The 26,499-nt window shown below is 39.6% G+C and overlaps 1 protein-coding gene across 1 annotated transcript in view; it reads left to right on the top strand.

Annotated features, from left to right (window-relative positions):
* The window catches only part of LOC134670639 (uncharacterized), a 276,108-nt gene that overhangs the window by 154,086 nt on the left and 95,523 nt on the right, over positions 1–26,499 (top strand). The window contains exon 2 of the mRNA XM_063528448.1: positions 13,084–13,129. The gene's annotated coding sequence lies outside the window, so the exon portion shown is untranslated. The remainder of the gene's footprint in view (positions 1–13,083; positions 13,130–26,499) is intronic.

Raw genomic sequence — 26,499 nt, 5'->3', positions numbered from 1 at the left:
TGGACTAGTCATTGAATTTTCACTTCTGTCGGCACTCCCGGAGTGCAACCCGTTGTTTTTTTTTTATCATTAGAAAGAAGGTACCTACGCGATCTTGACGTGTAGAACAATTTGTTTTGGCTATAATAATATTCTTGTCGCTAGGCATCAAGTGCATTCGAGGTGTTACGTACTATTCGTTCTCCTGTCAAGATCAAGATACTGCTTATATATATTATAACTGTGCTTTGAATCTGTATAGTAAGCTTAGTAAGCTTGGCACGGGATTTGAATTGGTTTCGACAGCTTTTGAGGTCTATGACCTGACAATGATGTGCCGATAGTGTTTGGGCTTTATGTACAGTCAAGGTCATAAATATGTGTACAATTTCCAACGTTAATCCATTGAAATAAGGTACAAAGTGCCGGCATTTGACTGGCTGTACCAACGTCGACGTTTAATTACTATTAATAAATAAATATTATAGGACAACTTTTACACAGATCGACCTAGTCCCACAGTAAGCTCAATAAGGCTTGTGTTGTGGGTACTAGACGACGATATATATAATATACACATATATATAAATACTAGGGATGTACCGACTAGTCGCCGACTAGTCGGGAAAGCCGACTATCCGGCCACATTTGTAGTCGGCGATTAGTCGGCGACTAGTCGGCGAAAATGGCCGATTAGTCGGCACTTTCTTAGTGAAAGAATACCGTATGTTTTATGTTTATTTTACTAAAGTACCTATTCAGGATGCAAACGAAAACTTTTGTTCATATAAATTGACCGTTTGATCGTTATCGTATGTTGGTGGGCTGGTATTTTCCTCTACAGGTCATTCTCAACTGATTCTCGTGTAATCATGTGCAAGTTCGATAGTTATTTTTTTAATTATTATTCAGTTTTTTTTTAATGGTAGAGTCATGAGGAACTATGTATTATGTTATTGCAAAAAATAGAGACTTAGACAGAGCACGTTGCTCGTAAAGACGCTGACCATAGGGGATAGGTTCTTAACTGGCGACTACGTACGGGAAATAGAACCTTAGAAATACCTCCTACGAGCTGTACTGGACGGTCTGCTCAGGATCGTAAAATAAAAGAACTAAAGACAGAAATTGAACGAGGATTCTTGTGATAGATCTCTGAATCTGTAAAGAACTCCTTTTAGCCAAGCTAATATGATAAATAGCGCAACCAAAGAAGCAAAACTATTATTTTTCACCAGAACTTATACGAAACGAATGACCTGGCCGACTAGCCGACTAGTCGGCCGACTAATCGGCCATTCGAGCGCCGATTAGTCGGCTAGTCGGCTAGTCGGCCAAATCAATAGTCGGTACATCACTAATAAATACTTATATACATAGAAGCAGTGGTGGCCGAGTGGATATGACGCCTGACTTTCAATCCGGAGGTCGCGGGTTCAAATCCTGGCTCGTACCAATGAGTTTTTCGGAACTTATGTACGAAATATCATTTGATATTTACCACTAGCTTTTCGGTGAAGGAAAACATCGTGAGGAAACCTGCATACATCTGCGAAGAAATTCAAAGGTGTCTGTGAAGTCCCCAATCCGCATTGGGCTAGCGTGGGGACTATAGCCCAAGCCCTCTCGCGCATGAGAGGAGGCCTGTGCTCAGCAGTGGGACGTATATAGGCTGAAATGATGAAAAAAATGATGATATACATAGAAAACATCCATAACTCAGGAACAAATATTTGTGATGAACACACAAATAAATGCCCTTACCAGGATTCGAACCCGGAACCTCCTGCTTCGTAGGCAGGGTCACTACCGACTAGGCTAGGAGGCCATTAACTATTCGTAAAACTTATTGGAGATGAGGATGACATAAGGACCAGTTGGTAAATAAAGGTCCTATGTTAATATTAGTTGACCATTTTCGTCACACTTGCCCGTAAAGGGTGTCATTACACACAGATACTAAGGGACAATGGCTTAAATTACTTCCGCAGTCCCCTTAGAGTAATGGTTATTACTGCATTATGTGAATAACGGTTCTTAAGGTCACTTGCACCATCCACAGGGTTAACTAATAAAGGATGACTCCCACTAGACCGGGCCGGGGCCAGGCCGGAGCTTCCGGCGCTTCGTTTTCTATGGAAAGCACCACGTGATCATCGATCGGTCGGACGCCTTGGCCCGGGCACGGCCGGGGCGTTAACACAGGGTAAAATTAAATTGTACTGGTAACTCAGGGTTTAACCAGTTAACCCCGAGTTAGTGGCTAACCCTGGATAGTGGTCCTTAGTTTATTACTTTCCATTTGCTAAATCAGGATGATTATAGTGATCTAATCACCAGAATCTATTTAGGCGATAATTGAGAAAGAAACATCCAAACAAACAAATTACACTACACCTTATAAAACAAAGTTCCCTCATCGCTTCTGTCTGTTTGTGTGTATGTTTTTCGCGATAAAATCAAAAATCAAGAGAAGAAGGGAAAACCTAGAATTACTTATCTCAGCCAAATAAAAAATAATGGGTCGTATGAGGAAATTAAAAGACTGGCACAAGAAAGAAATGATCGGCAATTACTCCACCGACAAGATTAACAAAGCTCTTAAGTTATGATGATGATGAAACTTAAAAACTACTGATTGGATTTTCATGCGGTTTACACTCATATCAATACCTAGAGAGTGATTCTTGATGAAGCTTTAGGTGTAAATAGTTTGTTTAGGTTTTGTTTTAAAAAAAAGCGCTGGTGGCCTAGTGGTGAGAGCGTGCGACTTGCAATCTGGAGGTCGCGGGTTCAAACGGCTCGTACCAATGAGTTTTGCGGAACTTATGTACGAAATATCTTTTGATATTTACCAGTCGCTTTTCGGTGAAGGAAAACATCGTGAGGAAACCGGACTAATCCCAATAAGGCCTACTTAGTTTACCCTCTGGGTTGGAAGGTCAGATGGCAGTCGCTTTCGTAAAAACTAGTGCCTACGTCAAATCATGGGATTAGTTGTCAAGCGGACCCCAGGCTCTCATAAGCCGTGGCGAAATGCCGGGATAACGCGAGGAAGAAGTAGAAGAAGTTTGTTTAGGTTTTGTAAAACCCGTGCGAAGCCGGGGCGGATTGCTAGTCTTTTAGGACGATTTTAAATGTCCAATATTTCCCCAGAATAGCGTAAACAAAGAAAGCATCTAAGTAATTTATAGTACACAAAACCGCAGGAATAAAGGAGAAATAATTACCTTCTCATAATATTTCAAAGGACAGTGGGGAATAATTACTAAAATTCATCCTGAGAATTCCCGGATTCCTCTTTGTGGAACCAAATCTTTTTCTTTGTGTAAATATTGAAGATTATTCCGTCACAAATGTTTTCCTGTTGGGATTGTCTTTTTCATTCAACAAGATAATTAATTAAGCTTGTAAGTTTGACCCACGTAAATGGCATTGGAAAACCAGTTTGAACTTGGAAATGTATTGCAAGGGATTAAGGTAAATAGCTATAATTTGTCAAAGGACTGTTAATTACAGACAGAGAGAATCATACTATCTTTGTCTTATAATAGTACTAGCACCGGAAAGAAAATGATGAGTATAGTTTTCCTGGTTCCTACTGATTGACAGATTGGTTTGACCAACTATTAAATATGTGCAAGTTGAAGAATATCCTCAAAATTTCCAAAATTTTTGGAAACTTTCATGAGAAAATTCTGATGTTATTTTCTAGAAAGGACCCGTTCAGATTAGGGATTATTACTCAATATTCTTAACTGTAATTCACGACTGTTTCATTTAATATACGTCACTCATTGAGGTCTATTTCAAGTGTCATGGAAATCGACGTCACTCATTGGCTTCTATTTCAAGTGTCATAGAAATCGAAACAACTGTAAGAAGATTTGGCAAGAAACGTGCAGAAAAATATACCGAGACCACTTCGCGGGATTTTTGAAAATCCATACTAATATTATAAATGCGAAAGTGTGTCTGTCTGTCTGTCACCTCTTTATGCTTAAACCGCTGAATAAATTTAGTGGAAATTTGGTATGGAGATACTCGTAGTTTGAGTCCCGAGGAAGGGTAGGGTAGTTTTTATCACAGAAATCACCCTTTAAAGGGGTGAAAAGGGGGGGGGGGGGGGTTGTATGGGGAATCGATAAAAAACAGATTGGATAAAAAATAAGCTACCCAAATTACTAACTCCACGCAGACGAAGTCGCGGGCATAAGCTAGTATTGAATATTCTCTTTGACATATGGGTAACTGTGAACAATAGAATGAGTTTTCGAATGTCATCTTCTAAAGGTAACATTCCATTTGTAACCGCAGCTGCATTATTAGTACTGAACGCGTCGCTGTTATTGTCAATTTCCTTAGTAAAATGAACAGTAGTGCAGCTGTCGTTGGAAATGGACTGTCACCTTAAGTCGGTCCCTCACTGCTGAGTTTTCTTATCAGTTTTCTTCAAAACTGCTCGCCATTTCTCCCATTTTTTTTTTAATGAAAAGCAAAGCTTGTTCTTGTTGCGGGATTAGCGTTTCATTTACCACTGCGTCATTTACATCTGACTTGGTCCTTAAGTTATTCTAAGAAGTAACACTGCATCAGTAATATTACATTTACCGTTAAGCCAATTAATGCTGATTCCCGCCAAAGGATTTCCTGTATTAGGGATGTCGCGGTTGACATAGGCAATGACAATTCTGACAAGCGGTCGTGCGGTTTATATTGCCTTATAGGAGGCCTTACCTTAATACCTTATACCTTTATCTTTCTAACCATTACTTCTAATATAAATGTATAGATACCTAGTATAAGTTGTTGCTTATTTCATCTTGTATGACATATTTTATGAAGGGAAACTTTGGAAGTTTGGTAGCGATCTCTAAAACGTAACTGAAAATTCTGAATAATCTACTCAAACAGAGGTCTAGCACTAGTAAACCTTTGTTTTGCACTTATAAAGGAAGCTTGCAGCTTTTTGGTCACCAATATTGTATTTGACTATTAGTCAAATCAGTTTCTTTTCTTGAACTGTCAAAACGAATTGCCACTATGGAATTTACTAGTACCTATATGAAACACTAGCAAACGATGTCACGGTCAAGGTACCTACTCTTTATAGTTCTATGCGATTTATAAAATAGAAATTGTGTCTAAAAATAATTTCTGTTTACGTTTCTCTATTAACATTCTGGTGTGTGATTTAATTTATTTTAAATGCAGTCAACATCCAAATTAGTCTAAAGTCTATTTCAATAGAACTTGCTAACTATGTAAACAAACAACGTAACTTTGTTTTATCATTGTTTCTCTTTGAATTTTCACACCACCTCATCAAATACCATTGAAACCATACACATATACACTATTGAAACGGTTCGTTCCGTAAAATACATAAATATATAACTGTATCTTGGATATTTAATTAAAAGTTTAAAATGGTTTCATAAGTTAGGTTATTAGGACCTGATGGAATGACGGTTTTGTTTCTTTTAAATTCTATAATTTTAAGCTGTGTGTTCCTCCGAAGTTCGAAAACATAGTGTTGGACTCTGGAAACTGGCCTAAAGACATTTGTGTTAAACCGTGGCGCCAATTTTTTCGTGCCAAAAACCAAAATTCTAAAAAATAATTCCAATGTGAAACATGTGTCTATCTTTTACCAGAATGTACGTGGGCTTAGATCTAAAACCCAACTGTTTTTTAATAATTTATTATTGTGTCCGTGTGACGTCATCGCGCTTACGGAAACTTTCCTGAATAGCTCAGTACAGGATGCTGAACTGTTTCCTTCAGAGTATACAGTGATTCGCAAGGACCGTGCTGGTGATGTGGGCTGGGGAGGGGTACTTATCGCAGTGCGCAGCTCCTATTCTATACGCTTAGTTACGGACATTGATGGCATCACTGATGATATGGAATTGTTAGTATGTATTATTACCTGGAAAAATGTAAAATATCTGTTTTGCGTGGTGTACCTACCACCTAACTACAAGGATGATCAATACCTTAGAGTCCTAACGTGTCTTGAGAATGTACTTTGCAACCACTCCGAATTGAACATCTGTATTGTAGGTGATTTCAATTTAAATTCCTGCTCGAATAATGTAAGAGTGCAATTCGAATTGTTTCTGGAGTTTGGTAGGCTACGTCAATACAATAATGTTATTAACCGGCATGGAGGCCTCCTTGATTTTGTGTTGTTCGATCGTGACTCCGATAGCATTCGTGTATCTGGTGACGTGGAGCCTTTGGTCCCGATGGACGCCTATCACCCGCCGCTTGAGGTCGATCTTACCTTGGTGCGAACATCTCGTCTACATGCACACTCGCCCTCCTCTGAGCATCAGTCTAAAGGGAAGTTATCCTCGCCTGCGTGGGATTTTCGTAAGGCAGATCTTCGTGCGCTATATGCCGCAATCACTAATATAGATTGGGTAGAAGTACATGACTGCCAGGAGGCTGAACAGGCTACAGAGGTTTTTTACACTAAGTTAACTGAGTGTATGTTAAAGTTTGTTCCGTACAAAAACCAACAAAAAAATCGTGTAGGTAAATACAGTTACCCGGATTGGTACACGCCACAAATCATCTTAAACATACAGCTCAAGTATTACCATCTGAAAAAATTCAAAGAGACTGGTGCTGTATGCAATAAAGAACTGTACAGGTACTACAGGGGGCACGTTAAAACCTTGACTGACCAATCGTATCAACTATACCTTAAAAATATAGAAGACAATATCATGAATGAGCCGACTAAATTCTGGCAATTCGTGAAAAAAAAGCGTAAGGGGAAATTATCGTGTAAAGAATTCTTCTATAAAGATAATCTCGTAACTGGCCAAGATGCAGCTGAAGCCTTTGCCGAATACTTCAGTTCTGTTTTCCAACCAGATATACCGCGACTGGACGCGGACGATGCAGCACAGAGCGTGAAGGGGGTGGGCGGAGTTAGAAGAATCGCTGTCGATGGGGTGGAGGAGTGGGAGCTGCTTCGTGCAACTAAGAGACTAAAACCTCGATCTGCAGCCGGCCCCGATGCCGTTCCCCCATTTCTGGCCATTGACTGCATGTCAGTCCTGAAGGCACCTCTCTTACACATTTTTAACCTGTCTTTGAAACAAGCCTCCTTTCCTAGACGTTGGAAAGTGTCAAGAGTTACACCTGTGCCCAAGGGAGGTTCTGCTTCTTGTTTGGGTCCGGATGTAACAAGTTTCAGGCCAATTGCTGTTTTACCTGTTTTCGGCAAGTTATTCGAGTCGATACTTGATTACCAAATAAGTCGGCAAATAGCTGGACTGCTCGATGACTCGCAGCATGGCTTCCGTACAGGCAGATCTACTACGACTAATCACGTAGCCTTTGTGGAATACGTGCTGGGGGCCATTGATGCGCGTAGGCAAGTCGACGCAGCCTATTTTGACTTTAAAAAGGCTTTTGATTTAGTCGACAACGACATTCTATTGCAAAAGCTTGCCCAACTGGGATTTGTGCCCCAGCTTCTGCGTTTTTTTGCGAATTACCTTGGCAGTCGATCACAGTATGTAGGACTTGCAGGTCACGAATCCCAGCCATTCTATACGCGTTCTGGAGTGAGCCAAGGGAGTACTCTTGGCCCAACGTTGTTCCTCATAATGATCAACGACTTACCAAGAGTCACAAAGTATGCGAGGTGTCTCATGTTTGCCGATGACCTTAAAATATTTTTAAAGGTCGAAAATGTTAGCGACTGTGACAAATTACAGCTAGACATAAACGCTGTTGCTGAGTGGAGTAAGGCTAATCGTCTGCTTTTCAACGAAAGCAAATGTAAAGTCATTACATTCACAAGAGCCAAATCGCCGATTCACTCTTCCTACCATCTAAGTGGCGTCGAGATAGCAAGAGAGCAGGAAATACGTGACCTAGGCATAAATATGGACAGGGAGCTTAATTTCCGTTCGCATATAACTGCCATCTGTAAGCGTGCAACCAAAACTTTGGGTTTTATAATGAGAGTCAGCTCCCAGTTTAAAAGTAGACTCATACCCAAAGTTTTGTACAATGCTTACGTACGTAGCCTATTGGAATTCGGGTCCACGGTATGGGATCCAAGTGAGAAAAAGTACACTCTGATGTTAGAGAGGATCCAAAGGAAATTTGCGAGATTTCTCTACAAGAGGCAGTACGGGTACTATCCCTTTCTGTTTCCTTCTCTTTTCGTGACAGGGATGGTGGGCTTAGATACGCTCGAGTTACGGCGCAAACTCCTACTTGCGGTGCACTACTACCAACTGCTCAATAATAAGGTCGACAATCCAACTGTCTTAGAGCGTATCGGTTTGTTTGTACCGCAGGCGCGACTGATCGCGGAAGACACTGGTGAGGGTGGGGTGCGCAGACGAAGGCCTCTGTTCGCGCGCGGTGCGATTCGTACTCGTCGGGCCCAGAACGCTCCCACTGCTAGAGCTCTGGCACTTTTGAATGACTTTTTTAACATCAAACAAGATGCTGACGTATACTACGATAGTGTCGGTGTCTTCACAAGAAAATTCTTAAATTATATTAATGTGTATTTGACGAATGAATAATGGTATTTTTGTATATATTATGTATATATGTGTGTAAGTTTAAGTTTGACATCCTATCCTCTGTTGCATTTAATTTAATTTAATTTATGTGTAACTAATGTAATGTTTGTGATTTAACCTGACCGTATTTCATTGTTTATGTTTTGTTGTAATGTTTTAATCTCTAGACTGTGTTTGAATCTAATTGTATGTATTGTCCCTACCGCATAAGCGTTTTGGCATCCTTAGCTGTAAGTTTATGCATGTGATTTAAATAAAGAAATAAAGAAATATAATTGTCTATGATGGGTAGTGTTGTGACTAAAGTTTGTGATATAAACCCGCTACACACTACCCAACCCACGCTCTGTACCTACCACCGCGGTTATAAAATACATCAATACATTATTCTTAAGTACTAATTTGTCTTCTAATCGTGATTAAACAAATTAAAAATAAGTAACTACTTGTTTTTTACTTTTTGTATTTTATTATTCGATGTGGTTTGACATTAGTAAAGTAGTAAGTAGGAGTCTTGCCCATCACTAGTAAATTCATCATTCAGAGACAATTTCAATATGGCGGTTTGTTTACATATTTAGCAAGTTCTATTGAAATAGACTTTACGAGTCTCTAATTTAACTAAGTACCTACTGGACCAGTACCAGTACCTGGTACCCTGTCTAAACCCCTAACGGCATAAACGTTGTGGTGAGCGTTCCGACTGACCATCTAGCGACCTTCACCAAGGAGGAGTTTTGGCCGAAGGGTAGGGTGTCAAGTTTCGGCGGTTCCGCGGCCGACTCCCAAGACACTGCGGGGTTGCGTAATGCATCGCAACCATAATGTGATTTAGTGTTTAGTTTTAAAATATATTTCTATATCATATGTATGCTAATAGTATTAAGGTATTTATGTATGGGTGTATTTAGTTGCCTGAAATAAAGATTTTCAAAATAAACGGAAGAGTACTGGACCAGTAGGTACTAGTATCTGGTACCCTGTCTAAACGGCATAAACGAAAGAGTAGTGGACCTGTAGAAGTGCCTGGTACCCCGTCTAAACCCTAATGGCACGAAACATACAAACTTCAGCTCATTCATCGTGGTTGCAGAGATTAAAGTTCTTTTTGTTGCTCAAAGGTCTGCCCGCCATATGGAGCATCGCATGAACCACTAAAGTTCAGAACACCGAACAAACTACCTTCATAACGTCCCCCACGTAACGCCAATAAACCAACACAATAGCTTTATTAGACCAATCGTAACTTACATGGAACCGAACTCTGCGCAATTACTACTAAAATGCTCTATGTTGTCATACGCTGGAGCTAAGCTAATCTTAACCTTATTCCAACGAGTTAAGAAAGTGAAGATCTCGCTCGAAAGTGGTTTTAATTCCTTAAGGTCACAAGTCGTATGTTATGTGCAATTTAATTTTAAGCCTTACAGTCTTTAAGATATGGAATGCAATATGAAGCAATTTCGCTCATAATGGAGCAAAGTTGATGGGTGAAAGTGCGTCGTTACGTTAGAATGGGTATTGTTGTTCTTTTGATGAGCTTATAATATAAGTATACATATTATTATGTACTTACTATGTTAACATGTGTGTAAAACAAGCGTCGGGTCAGTGTTTTTTTCTGATTGTCAAAGAATGTGAAGGGAATGTATACTGCGAACGTAATTCAAGACCAAAAAAAGTAAGGCAATGTTGCCACTGCTATAATTTGTTTGTTAAATAGTAAATTCCTTTTGATAAATAATCACGCTAAGATAATTTATTTATTAGTAATTTTACTCCTACGATTTAAAAAAGTAGTTTTAAATACTTATTTTTACATAAATACAAGACGCGCTAGTAAAAAGTGGCAATATTTTCTGACTTTTTTTGGTCTTGAATTACGTTTTGCAGTATAAGTAGATGCGGAAGGACATTAAAGTAAATTAAAACAAATGTATTATACGTCAAAGGTACCTACCAAGCTCAATAGTTCGTTTTTTTAGCATTAGAAAGAACTTGAAAGAAGGTAAGCGATCTTGACATGTCTTTTAATTGAAAAACGCTTTTTTAAAATCAATAACTATTACTTATGAAAGCAGAATAATATACATAATCGTATTAGATTCATAATTGTTGCATATTTGTCGTAACTTATTTAAAAAAAGTGTTTTTCTATTAAAAGACGCATCAAGATTGTTTACCTTATTTCTAATGCTATAAAAAACGAACTACTTATAACAGTTTTACAAATAAAAATATATCTGTATAATTATACGAGTATAAACATTGAAACTGTGAAAAGAAAAAGACTATTAGAGGGTGGCATATTTTGTCGCGTTCTTTTTCCACTACTACCTATTGATATTGACTGGCAAACTTATAACATATAAAGTTTACATGTGTATGTGTGTTAGTACCCTGCATAAGTGTATAATTACACTGGTGATTCGTGGTATTTTTATTATAATTTATTTATTACATTTAATATCTTCTTGAGCTTGGTGAAGGCATGTATTTCATAACGAACATCCTAAATCAAAGGCGAAGCTCAATTCATATATATTAAACATCGATACACGTGTAAGGGTTAAGATTGCTTTCCGAAATAAACTTGGAATCAAATAACCAAGACCATCAAATTATATACGCGGCAGGTTTATCAATTTACATAGTTTCAAATTATACAAGTCGATGTTTGATAAATAACTAAGCATTTAAATCGATAAGCGCGTATCACGGAACCCCTAGTGTGCTCCTCTACACGATGGGCCAATGCCGGCCACTCCAAGGGACGCATTTATGCGTTAGAGGGAGCAAGTGATATTGCTATGTCATTCTACCGCATGGCTGCGTCCCTTGGAGTGACCGGCGTTGGCCCATCGTGTAGAGGAGCCATTAATTTCATTCAATAGCACGACGTGAGGTACGCGTTTGCGTTAAGTCTCATTTTGTATGAGATTTTGAACAGCGCGCCAAACGAGACATTTTGGAATCACGAAATCCCATACAAAACGTCTCGTCACGCTATAGAATGAAATTTACACTAGGGGTATTGTATACTTCCGTATTTTTTGGGCCCACCGGAATCTTCGAGATGTTTTCCTTCATCGAATTCGGGCCCACCAGAATAACTTCCGAAAATCGGTAATCGTTTCAGCATTTTGAGCTAAATCGGTAAACGTTTCAGCATTTTGAGCTAAATCGGTAAACGTTTCAGCATTTTGAGCTGTTTTGACGGTTTATGGTACCTTTGTATCCCTCCTAGGTGTCCAATAAATACTTCTATCTACAGTCACCTGAGCTTTTGACTCTGTAGGCGATAGCATTAACACCTCTTAATGAAAGGTATAGTATCAATGCACACAATACTTTCACCCAACTAAATAGCATTAAATCCTCAGCAAATCCACTATAATTTTGAATCTTAACGCAGCTTAATAAAGTCTAGATTACTCTGGCCGGTCTGGTTGTACTTATGGTTTTGTTATATGATAGTGTTGTAATTACGGAGCATGCTGGGGCATTAATTAATGTATTGTAGCCACGTGTGCTCTCACGGGCGTTTAGACATCATCATTTCATCAATTCTGTTATCGTTTCTTGTCAATCGTCACATACATAGCGGTACCATCGACGACATATGTGTCGCTTAACCTCAAACTCGGGTAAATCCATTCGACCCTCTTTATAATATCTACCCTATTACCTTTTGTTAATACCAAAATCGTTTGAAGTTAAGCGATCATGTATTGATGATTCGTGAACCTTACTGGAACGAGATAAGGTCTAATTAATATTCATAAGTTATACAAATCGACTGTCTGGCTTTTCATACCTATTGAGTCAAACATTCGCTGCACTGCAAATAAAACCGGCCAAGTGCGAGTCGGACTCGCGCACGAAGGGTTCCTTACCATTACGTAAAAAACGGCAAAAAATCACGTCTGTTGTATGGGAGCTCAAATATTTATTTTATTTTGTTTTTAGTATAGGTATTTGTTGTTATAGCGGCAACAGAAATACGTCATCTGTGAAAATTTTAACTGTTCATGAGATACAGCCTGGTGACAGACAGACGGACAGTGGAGTCTTAGTAATACATAATAGGGTCCCGTTTTTACCCTAAAAACTCTCTGTATGGTTATTAAAATTCTTATGCCGACCGCACCAGCTACCTAATGGTTCAACCTTAAATGAACTTTGAGCTCAGCTCACTTGACGCCTTTATCTCACAAAAGCGCTACGCGATAAAAGGTTCGTTAATATGATCGCACTCTGCCTTTCTGACATAAAAGCCCTAAGTGTGACTACGCGTGTACGCAGCGTTTTTCTTACGGGCACACTGTCCTAAGCCAACAGACCCTCAATCTATGCGACCCATTGACCGCGCACCTTAATGAAAGTTCCAGCGCAAATATGTTGATGGAAATAGAGAGGGAATTACGTTACTGGCTTCATTCGGAGTTTGTGGGATTTGTTAATTGGGTCAAAATTCTTATAAGTAAATAAATAAAATGCTTATGAATTGACACTAAAACATTGTTATTTCTTATTTCAGATGTCCTCAACTAATCACCAAACTTCACGAGTAGACTACATTTAAGGTAAGTGAGGCATATAAGGCTTATACAGGTTGGCCAAAAAATAAGTGTATTCCCGTTGCCAGGGAGGTTTTGGGATTATATTGAGCAAACTTTTACTATGGGACCAACCCCGAAATCGCGAAACTGTACAATATATTTTGACTATTATATTGTACAGTCGCTATCAGATATGTCGGAGCGGCCTAGGCGTTCACAATATCGGAACACGAACTCTAACGCCCTGACAATAGAGGCGTGTTCAGATATTTGTGAGCGCCTTAGCCGCTCCGATATATCTGATGGCGAATGTACATGTACGTTAAGTTTAAGATAAGTTACAAAAACCGGATACCAGCCGAGTGCTACAATATTTATGGCCTGGATGTATCTCAGTAGGTTTCGTTTTTCCTTGAAACACAGAAGGAAACAGGCAGTCGGAGCGAGTTTTAATCGCTTTTTTAAAACAAACTAGAAATGCACCGCCGGAAATTGACTAATTGTGCAGTAATGTGTGTCTTTTGCGTTGTTTTTGCACACATTTCTCTCCGTTGAGAGCCCATCAACGTGCACACTAGCGCCACTGCTAAATAATCGTGATTAGATTATTTCAATTTAACGATAGGTATTTAAAAAAGGGGGCCGCTACGCAGTACGTAGTAGTAGTAGTATTTAAGTACCTTTTAAATACATTCAACTAGTTTTTATGTTGCTGGATTCATCAATCTATGCATCCAAAGGCCAAATAAAACGGCCGTTTTTGTTTTGAGTTTATCAGTCAGAGTCAGTGTAAGTTTGTGTGAGTGCAGTGGCGCTAGTGTGCACGTTGATGGACTCTTAATAGAGTGTCAACGAAAAGTAAATTACTGAGCGATGTGGGTTATTTAAAAACTTGAAATTCCTTACCGAACTTTGTAATATTTATCATATTTATATTTATATTTTTATCTTTATAGTATTTATATTTTATTTTTTATTTTTTTATTTGTATTTTTTTTTTATAATACATATTTATATTTGTAGGTATCTCAGAATTCATATCTCTAAATTGTTTTACAACGACAGAACTTTATGTGAGTAATTGTATAATCTGTGCAGAGTGGAATTTAGTGTTATTACTAAATGATTACACGATTTAACTGAGTTCGCTAAATAGAAGATTTCATTGAAAACATCACTGTTCATTACGAACCCATGTATCGAAGAAACCTATTTAAAAATTAATATTCCAAATAAATACAATTACTACGCAGTTAAACTTTTTAATAAAAAAACTATAATGGCGCATTTACACTTTTTTGTTTGTACCCTTCAAAGAATCCGATAGCACATGTTTAACACCCGCTGAACCGTTTAACGACGCGCGTTTTTGCCCACAAGTCACACTTCTTACGCCTACTAAGCTGTAACAGTTCTTACTTCAGTGCCATACCGAGTAATGGCCAATTATAATATTTTAAACTTTCGCGTTTTAACCAATGTTTTAATGGCCAATTGTAAATAGACTAAGGGTCGGTCCCAAACTGTATTAAAAAAGAGACAGGTAGTGTATAGGTGACAACGAGTTACATTGGTGCATTGCAATTATCACAAATTGCATGTATTTATATGTTAAGTTCCCTTTTATCTTGACGCTGGTCTTCCGTGGAGACCTGTCCAAGCGATCGCGTCAGTACGTAAGCTTAAAGGTTCCGTCACACAGGCGCGTTTTCCGGGCGGGACGTGAGCGTTTTATATGTAAAAGCGGCGCGCCCCGCTCACGCCCCGCCCGGAAAAGCGCCTGTGTGACGGAACCTTAACTATTATAGTTAGTTTCACTTGTCCTCGCATTTTTGAAACATCTAGCGCCACTTGCACCATCCCACTAACCCAGGGTTAACCGGTTAAACCGCTAACCCAGTGTCAAATTGTACTGGTAACCATGGTAACTCCAGATTTAACCGGTTAACCCCGGGTAAGGGGGTGGTGCAACTGGCGCTAACCAAATTGCACCTGTCACCCCAAGATAGATTATGTTTCTAATGCTAACATGTTACTTAATTACCTTCCACATCAATCAACATCCGTTCCACACCAATTTTGGTGGCTGGCCATAAGCCGCGCGTGCCGCTGTCGCCACCTAGCGGCCATATCAGTCCTGCTCGTAACAGACGCGTTTTGTTAGAGAGTGAGTCTTCTGTACCTAGTACTATTATTTATTCTGTGACCATATCCGCAGGTTTTCTCATAATTCCCCGAGAGCACAGCTCTGTCCTAATTTGATATTGCGGTGAGTCTCATAACACTGCGGCGTTGAGCTTGGTACATATACAGAGTTTTATAATGATAGAAATAATCCTAATTATGTTTGTAGGAAGCGTTTGGAGGATAGCGATAAGGTAAAGCGTGGCTTCGAAACTTATTACCCATGCATTAAGGATGACTTAATTACGTTAGACAGGGGCCGTGTCCGGGCCGGAGCTTCCGGCGCGTCGTTTAATACTTATGGAAAGCATTACGTGATCGCCTGTCATGTCATAGAAAAGTAAGCGCCGGTAGCTCCGGCCCGGACATGGCCCGGTCTAACGTGCGTCATCCTTTAAGGTAATGTGTCATCATCATCATCATTGGCCACAGCATCTTTGCAGATGATAGTTGTAGCGACTAAAGAAGGTATTTTGAGGAGGTAGTCTACAACATCGACTGCGATATAGACCAATGGCAAATGGCAAGGGTAATGTGTACAGTCAGCCAAGCTATTAGCTTAGCACCCCTGCATACAAATGCCTGCAAAGGTGCCTAGCTAATAACATATTTTTGGCACTTTGTCCATGTCGATATTTAATGCCTTTACTGTACCAAAGAGTTTATCTGAATATACTGGATGATTTTTGGGTCGTGATCCTAAATGTCAAAAATGCGTTAATATGGCCATACTAAACATATTATTCCACCGATGAGATTAACCGCATATTACAAAAAATAAAACTACTTGATACTTTGAGTGGACACTCTCACAAACAATATTCCGCAGTATAATTTTTTGGCAACTTTTTTGAGCCATCCTTGCCACATTTCCGGGCAGTGGCATAAAAATAAAATTTTATGTTTAAACTTATCTTACTATATTTTTATGCTAGCTATGCTGCAGCAGAAATATTGCAAGTGTCTCGTTCAGTATCCTCCTGAGGAACCGTCGTCGGCGACCGTTTGAATTTATGGCGTCTATATATGCTGCTAAGGGATTGGTTGAAGTGGCTTCAGAGTATTGGACAGACGGAGCTGGGAAAATGGAACAAACAAATATATGTACTTATTATGGGATGGTAATCAAAACGGGTCATATTGAAGATTTAATATAGAACGAAAACCTGTTTTATTATTGCTTTTGATTGTTATTACGTATTTAAACTTATTATCCTGTCGCGTACTTCCGTTGTTTCTCCAATAAATGAAATAAAAATAGAACTACGTAACCATGTCGAAAATTACCACATGTTACTGTAAAACGTTGTACAGTCACCTGCAATAGTATATTACTCTTCGAGGGCCGCAAAATTATATGACTCGCTCTTATGGCTCTACAAATAAAATCGTGTCAGATATTTTTGCGGCCTTCATTGTGGAACATATTATTGCAGGTGACTGTACCTACGATACATGTGCGAATAGGTACCTAATTCGATTTAAAACACTACTTTCGGTCGTATTTAATTTATCGCCACTCGTTGCGAATTTGACGTTTTCCACACTAATCTGCTTAGTCTGTTAAAAAAATGTTAACATTTCATAAGATAAGCTGTAATTGAAATATATGTACTTACTGCCCTTCCGGAAGACAGTATTTTTATCCTTATTTTATAAAATGCATTCCGTCCTGAGAACGAAGGTAAGTATGTTTCATTATTTCGCTCTTTTCCGTCTGCATTTCTGCATACTTCAACTCGTGTATTTACGAAGATATTCTCCCACAAAGTATGGAAATTCAATTTTCACGTATTCCACGATAAAAGAAATGATAATATTATTGCCGACAATTGGAAATTTTCACTCCGTTCTTTCTAGCTGTTGGAGAAGCGAAAACTATAATGTTGATTTAAACTTACACGATATTCACTCACATGTAAGTAGGTACTTAATTTTAAACAAATTACGTTACAGGACTTAGTGCCAGTTTGTACAAGTGAAATAATATATGATATGTCTCGGGCTAGGCATATCGTATGTCGTATAATACAGATAGAACTTCACTTACAGGTAAGTTCGTTTAATCTTTTAATTATACGATACTGCCTAGCCCGAGACATATCATATATTATTTCGCTTAAACTTACGCTCGCCACCCACTGTCACGATTTGAACGTTCAATCCGTCACTCATTTTAACTAGGCATCAGACAGTGGCAGCGCCAGTGCCAATGCAGTATGCAGTGATGTCGCAATAGACAGCTGCAGTTGCGATCCGAACCTCACCTTTACACGTGGGCGTACTAAAGACAGCGATAATCAAACTACTGCATATTCTCTCCCTAATCCGTAGCAGTACTCGAATTACATATTATGGGCGCGATTCGGGAAATGAATTAGAGTTTAACTAGATACGATATAGTAAAGATATGTGACGTCCCACGGAAAAAGGTACCTGATGGCGGTTGGCGCTTACGCTATTATTAACGCCGCGCCAATATTATTGAGGCGCTATAAACGCCGGCCGCTATAAGGTACCTTTTTTCGTGGAACGTCACATATCTTCACTATTTCATATCTAGTCAATCTCTCATTCATTTCCCGAATCGCGGCGCCAGCCGCCTTAAGGTACCTTCTGCAGTGGAACGTTATATATCTTTACTATTTCATATCTAGTGAGTCTCTAATTCATTTCCCGAATCGAGCCGTATGTCACAGACGCCGCGCGACAACCCTAATTGACGCAGATTTGGGAGGCAATATGATACGTGGTAGCCCTAGGTTAGGGGCTATTTAGCCTTAATTGAGTTCAATTTGTAAACGGGTTATCTTTTAATAGTTCATAGAGGCCGATCGGTCTTAACTTAAGTCTTCATAATTAGTAGACGTTTATATTTTTATTTACAAGCTTTTATTTAGTTTCACCTGACCGTTGTCTGTCTGTCTGTCTGTCTGTGTGTAATCAAATCTTGCAAGTTAAATTTGATCCACTTCCCGGTTTCCGATTGAGCTGAAATTTTGCATACATACGTAAGTCGGGTGACAATGCAATATTATGGTGTCATCGAGCTGATCTGATGATGGAGACCAGAGGTGGCCATAGGAACTCTATGATAAAACAACGAAACCTAATTGTGTTTGGGGTTTTTAGAATTGTCTCGATGAGTATTAGTTGCCTGTGGGAAAAAAAGTACAGTCGGCGATAAAAGCTTGTACCAAAAATGAAATTTTTGCCAAAAACTTATTTCATTTCTTGGACTTAAAGTTATTGCGCTATGCCACCCCGCGTGGTACCTATTGTAGCTTCTAAAGCACCAGAGCCCAGATAAAGTTATGTAACGTCGACTTTTATTATAGCCCCACAATTTTTTATAGCCAAAATATATCATTACAGTCACGTCCCTATAGAAATACGGCCCGAACACGGTACCCAGCGACACAAAGGCCTTCGAAAAGGTCATCCATCGATGCGGCATTTTCCTCACAAACACTCACTTATTAAATATCTGATATATATCCGGATTATGTATAGAGGGAGTATTCGATCAGTGATATTAGGAGGGTATTGAATATACGTATTAATTTTACGTACGTACGTACGTATTATAAGTATTTGTGAATGCAATAAAGACCAGAGATTTCTATTAACCTTTCTAACTTTTAAATATAATTATTACAACGAGTGTAGCCTCCCCGCCGTGCAGGTTAGGATCTCGAGTATCTCGACGACTCAAATAAAAAGGTTCGATTTGAAGTAAACTGATTCATCATCATCATTATCATCTCAGCCAGAAGACGTCCACTGCTGAACATAGGCCTCCCCCTTTGGACCTCCATTCGTACCGGTTGGAAGCGACCCGCATCCAGCGTCTTCCGGCGGCCTTAACAAGGTCGTCCGTCCATCTTGTGGGTGGACGTCCTACGCTGCGCTTGCTAGTCCGTGGTCTCCACTCAAGCACTTTTCGACCCCATCGGCCATCTTCTCTGCGCGCAATGTGGCCTGCCCATTGCCACTTCAGCTTGCTAATCCGGTGGGCTATGTCGGTGACTTTAGTCTGACTGATTATATTCTTCCAAATCCTACTGGTTTACGTGGGTTCTTGCCAAAACGGTTACATGCAGAAAGTGGTTGTTGATAGTACGGAGGATGATGAAAGAATTGAAATATTTGATCAGTACAAGAAGGTGGTTTAATTGCCTCTAATTGGCCGCGATACAGAATATGCGGAGCGCTCCTATTGGTGCTTTAGAAAAATCCGAGCCCGACGGCTGCGTTTAGGTACTGCATTAGGAATATACAATATACCATACAAATACACTTTATTATATATATTACACTCATTAAATGTGACGTTTCACGGCAAAAGGTACCTTATGGCGGCTGGCGCTTACGTCGCATAGCGCCGCAATAATATTGGAGCGGCGGCGTTAATAATAGCGTAAGCGCCAACCACCATAAGGTACCTTTACCCGTGGGACGTCACAAATACTCTTCTCTTTTTTTCTAAATAGGTACTCTTTATTTATATATTGAGCTGTTATACAAAGAAAAGTTCTTATCTCCTCAAAGGTTAACTGGAAGAGATCCCTCAAAGAGATAAGTTTGCCTTTGTACTTCTTAAAAATTTTATGTTATTTTTAATACCTATGTATTTTTGTACAATAAAGAGTTTACTACTACTACTAAAAGGAGTTCGCAACAACGGGTCACGGGCCAATACAAGTAAATGTAAATACGCTGTGTAACTACTACTGTAATATGGCTATTACTCCCGGGTTCGCAATCTACGTTTAAGCCCCCCCCCCCCCCACATCTGGCGTCTTTCGAGCGTCGGCGTCTACAATTCTATGGCCGCTGCTCGACGCAACGTCGACGCAACTGCGCAGCGACGTCATTTTCCATAGCGCTGACCAGACGCCGACAGACGCCGACGCTCGAAGGGGCCCTAACGTTTGCATGTACTGAATATAGAGATATGAAAGTGTAGAAACAAACAACCCCTAATTATTACATGATAAATTACTCCAAAACTCGCCCACCCTCTAATACAATTTCCGATGAACCATGATACGGGAAAAGGGGGGTTATGGGTTATGCAGATCATTACATTTAATGACCCGACGGTAATGACGATCACTGACTTTTACGACGTTTCGACGCCGTTAAGAGGAATAGGGAAGGCGTCACGGGACCGCTTGTCCATACAAACGTGGTACATCCCATCTCCATTTTCCTCTCTGGATATTTACATTTCAGAAACTATGTTTACGCAATTTGGTGCATAGTAACCACAGTTATGCCCACTCGAAATAAGACTTAGAAGGTTTTAAAAAAAACTTTGTATGAAATTTGTTTTTCGCTCCCACCTAACTTTTGAAAGATCAAAAAAATCGAAAAAGTCACATGAAGAGTGTCTTTAAAGATATAGGAGGCAAAAGAGCAGACGCATGGCCTGATGGTAAGCTGCTCCATTAAACACCCACGTCACCAGAGGGATTGTCAGTGCGTTGCCGGCTTTTATGATGGGAGTTCGCTCTTTTCTTGGTTGTTTGAAGGTCGCATCGGTCCGGAAATATAGCAGGCGACATTTTAGCTATGCGAGGTAGGAAGAAGTTACATACATTGTGTATAAATAATATCCATAATGTTAATATCCAGGGACGAAAATAGAGACTGGAGACTACATTTGTATGAAGAAGCGGTCGCCCACTATCCTCTTAGGGTGTCTGAGGGTGGAAATTGATACAAATCTAAGGGCGCGCGAAAATCGAAATTTCATAATCTGCTTCACTCTTGCTTATTCGAGTGACAGAGAGGCAAATAGAAACGAACGAACAAAGTGGTAGGTCCTCTGATTTATCCTACCCTCTGAATTTCTGATTTATGTGAACAAGTTAGGTAATAATCGAAGATTTCTTAGAGGGCTCCGATAAAAATAGACTTAATATTAATGAGAAGACTGAATAGAATATAGAATTGAAATTTACAAATTTGGGACTGATTTTTCAACGAAGGTTAAGTTAGATTAAGGAAAATTGGATGAACTGTGACACTATGGGACGAGGTGAACTTAATGAAAAACTGGCGAGATGACTAAGTGATGATTGATTATTAAATGGGGGGGAGGGGGGCGCTCAGTAAAAAACGTTTACGTTTTTTTTTTTACTGAGCGTATTGTTGGTAATTTTACTAAAAGCGCGTTAGTGTGACTCTTAATGGCTCCTCTACACGATGGGCCAACGCCGGCCACTCCAAGGGACGCATTTATGCGTTAGAGGGAGCAAGTGATATTGCTATCTCATTCTACCGCATGGCTGCGTCCCTTGGAGTGGCCGGCGTTGGCCCATCGTGTAGAGGAGCCATAAAACACAGGAACGAATATCCGTGCCCAATACAATAAGAGCAGTTACTCTTACCGGGATTCGAGCCAATGTCTAGTCTAGTTTATAATTCTATAGGTCTAGACTGTAACCCAAAGGATTATAAATGACATTCAAATTCTAGCTGAAAGTTTCAGCTTTCAGCCTGAAACACAAAAGCTAAATTTCCCCTTTAACTAGTGTCCTACAAACAAACTGCCATATTCGAACTTCAAGATATTCACAAGAGACGACACGTCCTAGATCCATTCTAGATGCGTTATAGTTTAGATATCAACTAGTTCTCTTTTGCAGCGCAATTCGGGCAACCAATGTCACCTTTACGTTAGATAGAGTAAGATATCTATTAGATGTGAATTGGATCTCTAAGGCATATCCTGTGGAAATCGTTCAAGAGTATCTCCAGAATCGCGCAAATGTAAAATTTGACAGCTTAGATCGTAAACATATCTTTATCGTATCTTGGTGATGTCTAAAAGATATCTAATAGATGTCTATTTCAAAATTCGAATCGGGCCCAAAGTATTAGCAAACATAATTCGGTGTCGCAGTAGCGCTGTTACGTAACATTATACACCTGCAAGCCGCGAAGCGTTCCTGGAATTGGTTCATTTTATATACGATATGATGCCAGCTTTACACGGACTTAAGGCCGAGCCACACCGGCTTGCGTGTGCGTGACGTGCGCGTGTGCGTGCGCTAAAATGTTGGAGCCGCACACGCACACGTCACGCAAGCGGCCACCTATCATAAGGATCTGTATACTACACGTACGTACACGTACACGCACGTGTACGTCACGCACACGCAGCCGGTGTGCACAGGCCTTTAGTCTTCGGTACAATTGTAGAAATATTTTACATTTCCATTAACAAAACAAAATATCAACCAATATAGCGCAATTACAAAAAAAAGTAAAACGAATTTTGAATTACCTACCTATCTTTATAGACCACAAAGCCTAGAATTATGACAATTCGCGAGCGAAATATATGCATGACATTATGCCATGTATAATGCTTAGCGTTGCCACCACTCAAATGAATTTGATTTAGATATCATTCGCAGTCAGTCAATTGACCGAATAGAGTGCTGTGCTGGAGTAGTGCGAATCGGACTCGCCCACCGAGGGTTCCGTACTTTTTAGTATTTGTTACAGCGGCAATAGAAATACATAATGTACATCATCTGTGAAAATTTCAACTAGCTATCACGGTTTTTTTTTTTTTTTAATTTTGAATGGGCTTACTCATGGCCACAGACTAGCCGAGGCGTAGACGTGGCCTACGATGGAGCGAGCTCGCCCAGAAAATGAAATTCATGAAATACAGCCTGGTGACGGACAGTGGAGTCTTAATAATAGGGTCCCGTTTTTACTTTTTGGGTACGGTACCCTAAAAGTACTAAAAGGCCAACTACGTTATACGTAACATATTATTATATATATAAGACTGCGCGAGACTGATTTATACTTGTATTTTGTTAAACCAAATTAAATAATTAAAACTTGATTTTGCTCATAACTTAACTACGTTTTACTAGAAATCCAATTGCCTTAGTTAAGTGACATTTCCTAGTCTAGTCTACTAGTCCAGCGGTCGGCAACCAGCGGCCCGCGGGCCGCATGCGGCCCGCGAACCTCTCCCTTGCGGCCCGCGAGCCTCTGTGGCTATTTTGTATGTAATGTTTGTCAATATACAATAACGACAATGTCTGATAAAGTCATAAATATTAACAAAGTGCGGCCCGCGTCCACTTCGTTAACTGCTATGTGGCCCTTCGCTACTACAAGGTTGCCGACCGCTGGTCTAGTCCAATTTCCTCACTTTGTTTACTCTTCACCAAAAAGCGAGCACACACACTAGCCAAACTATCCTCGTGTAAACCTAGCAGAGTAACGAGGTACCATGTCGCTTTAACTGAGTGCACGCCTTTCTAAACAAATGCATGAAATACGTTAAAACGACATGGTCCTAAATTAGTTAAATGCTCATACTGCATCATTCGAATACGCGGAATGCAAGCTTTCCCAGAAAATGCCGATTTTTATGTTGATGGAACAATATGTTTAACTTTATTAGTAATCGGAATTATGAAACGACGAATAATCATCATCATCATCATCCCAGCCATAAGACATCCACTACTGAACATAGGCCTCCCCCTTGGTCCTCCATTCGTACCGGTTGGAAGCGACCCGCATCCAGCGTCCTCCGGCGACCTTAACAAGGTCGTCTGTCCATCTTGTGGGTGGACGTCCTACGCTGCGCTTGCTATTAGTCCGTGGTCTCCACGCGAGCACTTTTCGACCCGAATTTTGTTCAATTAATTAATACATACACAAATATAATAATGCATAAATACCACTGGTCTATAGCATCAATAAGTCTAGAATTCTAGACTAATATTTGCGTGATCCATTTTAATAAAATAATTATATAAAATATTCTTTTGATTCATATTTAAAATTATAAATTGCAAACTTCAAAAGGAGAGAGCGCTTTTAAAATGGCTATTAATAATTAATTCTATAACAGTGTTTCGACTGTTATAGAAATCAAAAATTGCGAGTTGATATCATATATCACAAAGTTTTTAAAAGATCTAACGAGTGGAAATATTTTTACGTTAATATCACGTTACTACATGTGAAATTTCAGGGTCCTTACGTTCGAATACTTACTCAAAATATTTTCATTTCAGGCACAGCTAACGAGTGTATTTTTTACTAAAAGTTGAACAACAGGTTTCTTTTACGAGTATGTACTACTTTTTAACCGACTTCCAAATCCCAAAGGAGGAGGTTATCAATTCGGTTGTATGTTTTTTTAACCGACTTCCAAATCCCAAAGGAGGAGGTTATCAATTCGGTTGTATGTTTTTTTTTTTTTTTTTTTTTATGTTTGTTACTCCATATCTCCGTCATTACTGGACCGATTTCGAAAATTATTTTTTTGATTGTATGTATATGCATACAGATTGGTCCCGTTTTTGTCAAAATCCAGTTCTGATGATGGGATCCATGAGGAATCGACGGAACTCCTCAAATCTTAAAGGCATACATATGGTGATTTTTGTGTTTTTATCAACAAATCAAGCATATACATTCAAAAACGTGACATTTGATGAAGTGGAACTGCTGATGATGATCAGAACGGAACTCTTCAACGACGCATAGTTCACCTTTGGCGATTTGTCCTCTTCGTTATGTTTGTTAAGCAAGTTAAGTTTATAAGCCACAATTTTGTCAAGCTTGAGTTCTGATGATGGGATCCATGAGAAATCGAGGGAACTCCTCAAATTTTAAAGGGATGCGTATAGAGATTTTTGTATTTTCATCAGAAAATCAAGCATTTTCATTAAAAACTGTCGCATTTGATGAAGTGGAACTGCTGATGATGATCAGAACGGAACTCTTCAACGACGCATAGTTCACGTTTGGCGATTTGTCCTCTTCGTTATGTTTGTTAAGCAAGTTTAGTTTTTAAGCCACATTTCTGTCAAACTCGAGTTCTGATGATGGGATCCATAAGGAATCGAGGGAACTCCTCAAATCTTAAAGGCATACGTATATAATTTTTTGTATTTTCATCATAAAATCAAGCATTTACATTATAAACTGTCGCATTTGATGAAGTGGAACTGCTGATGATGATCAGAACAGAACTCTTCAACGACGCATAGTACATGTTTGGTGATTTTGAATTTCGATTTTGACTTGGACTGGGACCCGGACTCATACCCGGATCCGGTTCGGACCCGGACTCGGACTCGGACTCGGACCCGGACTCGGACCCGGACTCGGACCCGGACTCGGACCCGGACTCGGACCCGGACCCGGACTCGGACCGGGACTCGGACCCGGACTCTGACTCAGAGACCCGGACCTTGACCCGGAAAACCACTATGATACCTAAACTAAACAAACCACTATGATTACCTACCATAAAATGTGGGTATGATGATGCCAAACCCCTCCCGTACACCGCACCGCATGCGCCGTTAAGTGGGTTAGGTTAGGTTTGAACTGCGATCCTCACAGAACCGAACAAAAGTGGGTTAGGTTTGGTTAGAACTGCGAGTCTTACAGAAACGAAATGCTACTAGAGAAGTGGGTTTGATTAGGTTCGAACTGCGATCCTCACAGAACCGAACTGCTATCAGAGAAGTGGGTTAGGTTAGGCTAGAACTACGACCCTTACGGAAACGAAATGCTACTAGAAAGTACTGGTTTTACCTCCTTTTCTACATAGTGCACCATCTACCATAATCTTTCACCGGGCCCCATAGAAGTCGGTTTTTTTTTCTTAAAAATTATATTTTTTTTATTTTTTTTATTTTTTATGTTTGTTACTTCATATCTCCGTCATTACTGGACCGATTTTGAAAATTATTTTTTTGATTGAATGTATATGCATACAGATTGGTCCCGTTTCTGTCAAAACCCAGTTCTGATGATGGGTTCCATGAGGAATCGAGGGAACTCCTCAAATGTTAAAGGCATACATATAGTGATTTTTGGGTTTTTATCATCAAATCAAGCATATACATCCAAAAGAGTGACATTTGATGAAGTGGAACTGCTGATGATGATCAGAACGGAACTCCTCAACGACGCATAGTTCACGGTTTGCGATTTGTCCTCTTCGTTATGTTTGTTAAGCAAGTTCAGTTTTTAATGCACATTTCTGTCAAGCTCGAGTTCTGATGATGAGATCCATGAGGAATCGAGAGAACTCCTCAAATCTTAAAGGCATGCGTATAGAGATTTTTGTAATTACATCAGAAAATTAAGCATTTTCATTAAAAACTGTCGCATTTGATGAAGTGGAACTGCTGATGATGATC

The sequence above is a fragment of the Cydia fagiglandana genome, chromosome 14, assembly GCF_963556715.1.
Source record: "Cydia fagiglandana chromosome 14, ilCydFagi1.1, whole genome shotgun sequence".
Taxonomy (NCBI): domain Eukaryota; kingdom Metazoa; phylum Arthropoda; class Insecta; order Lepidoptera; family Tortricidae; genus Cydia; species Cydia fagiglandana.
The sequence above is the reverse complement of the archived record's forward strand: the minus strand, read 5'-3'. Positions and strand labels throughout refer to the sequence as shown.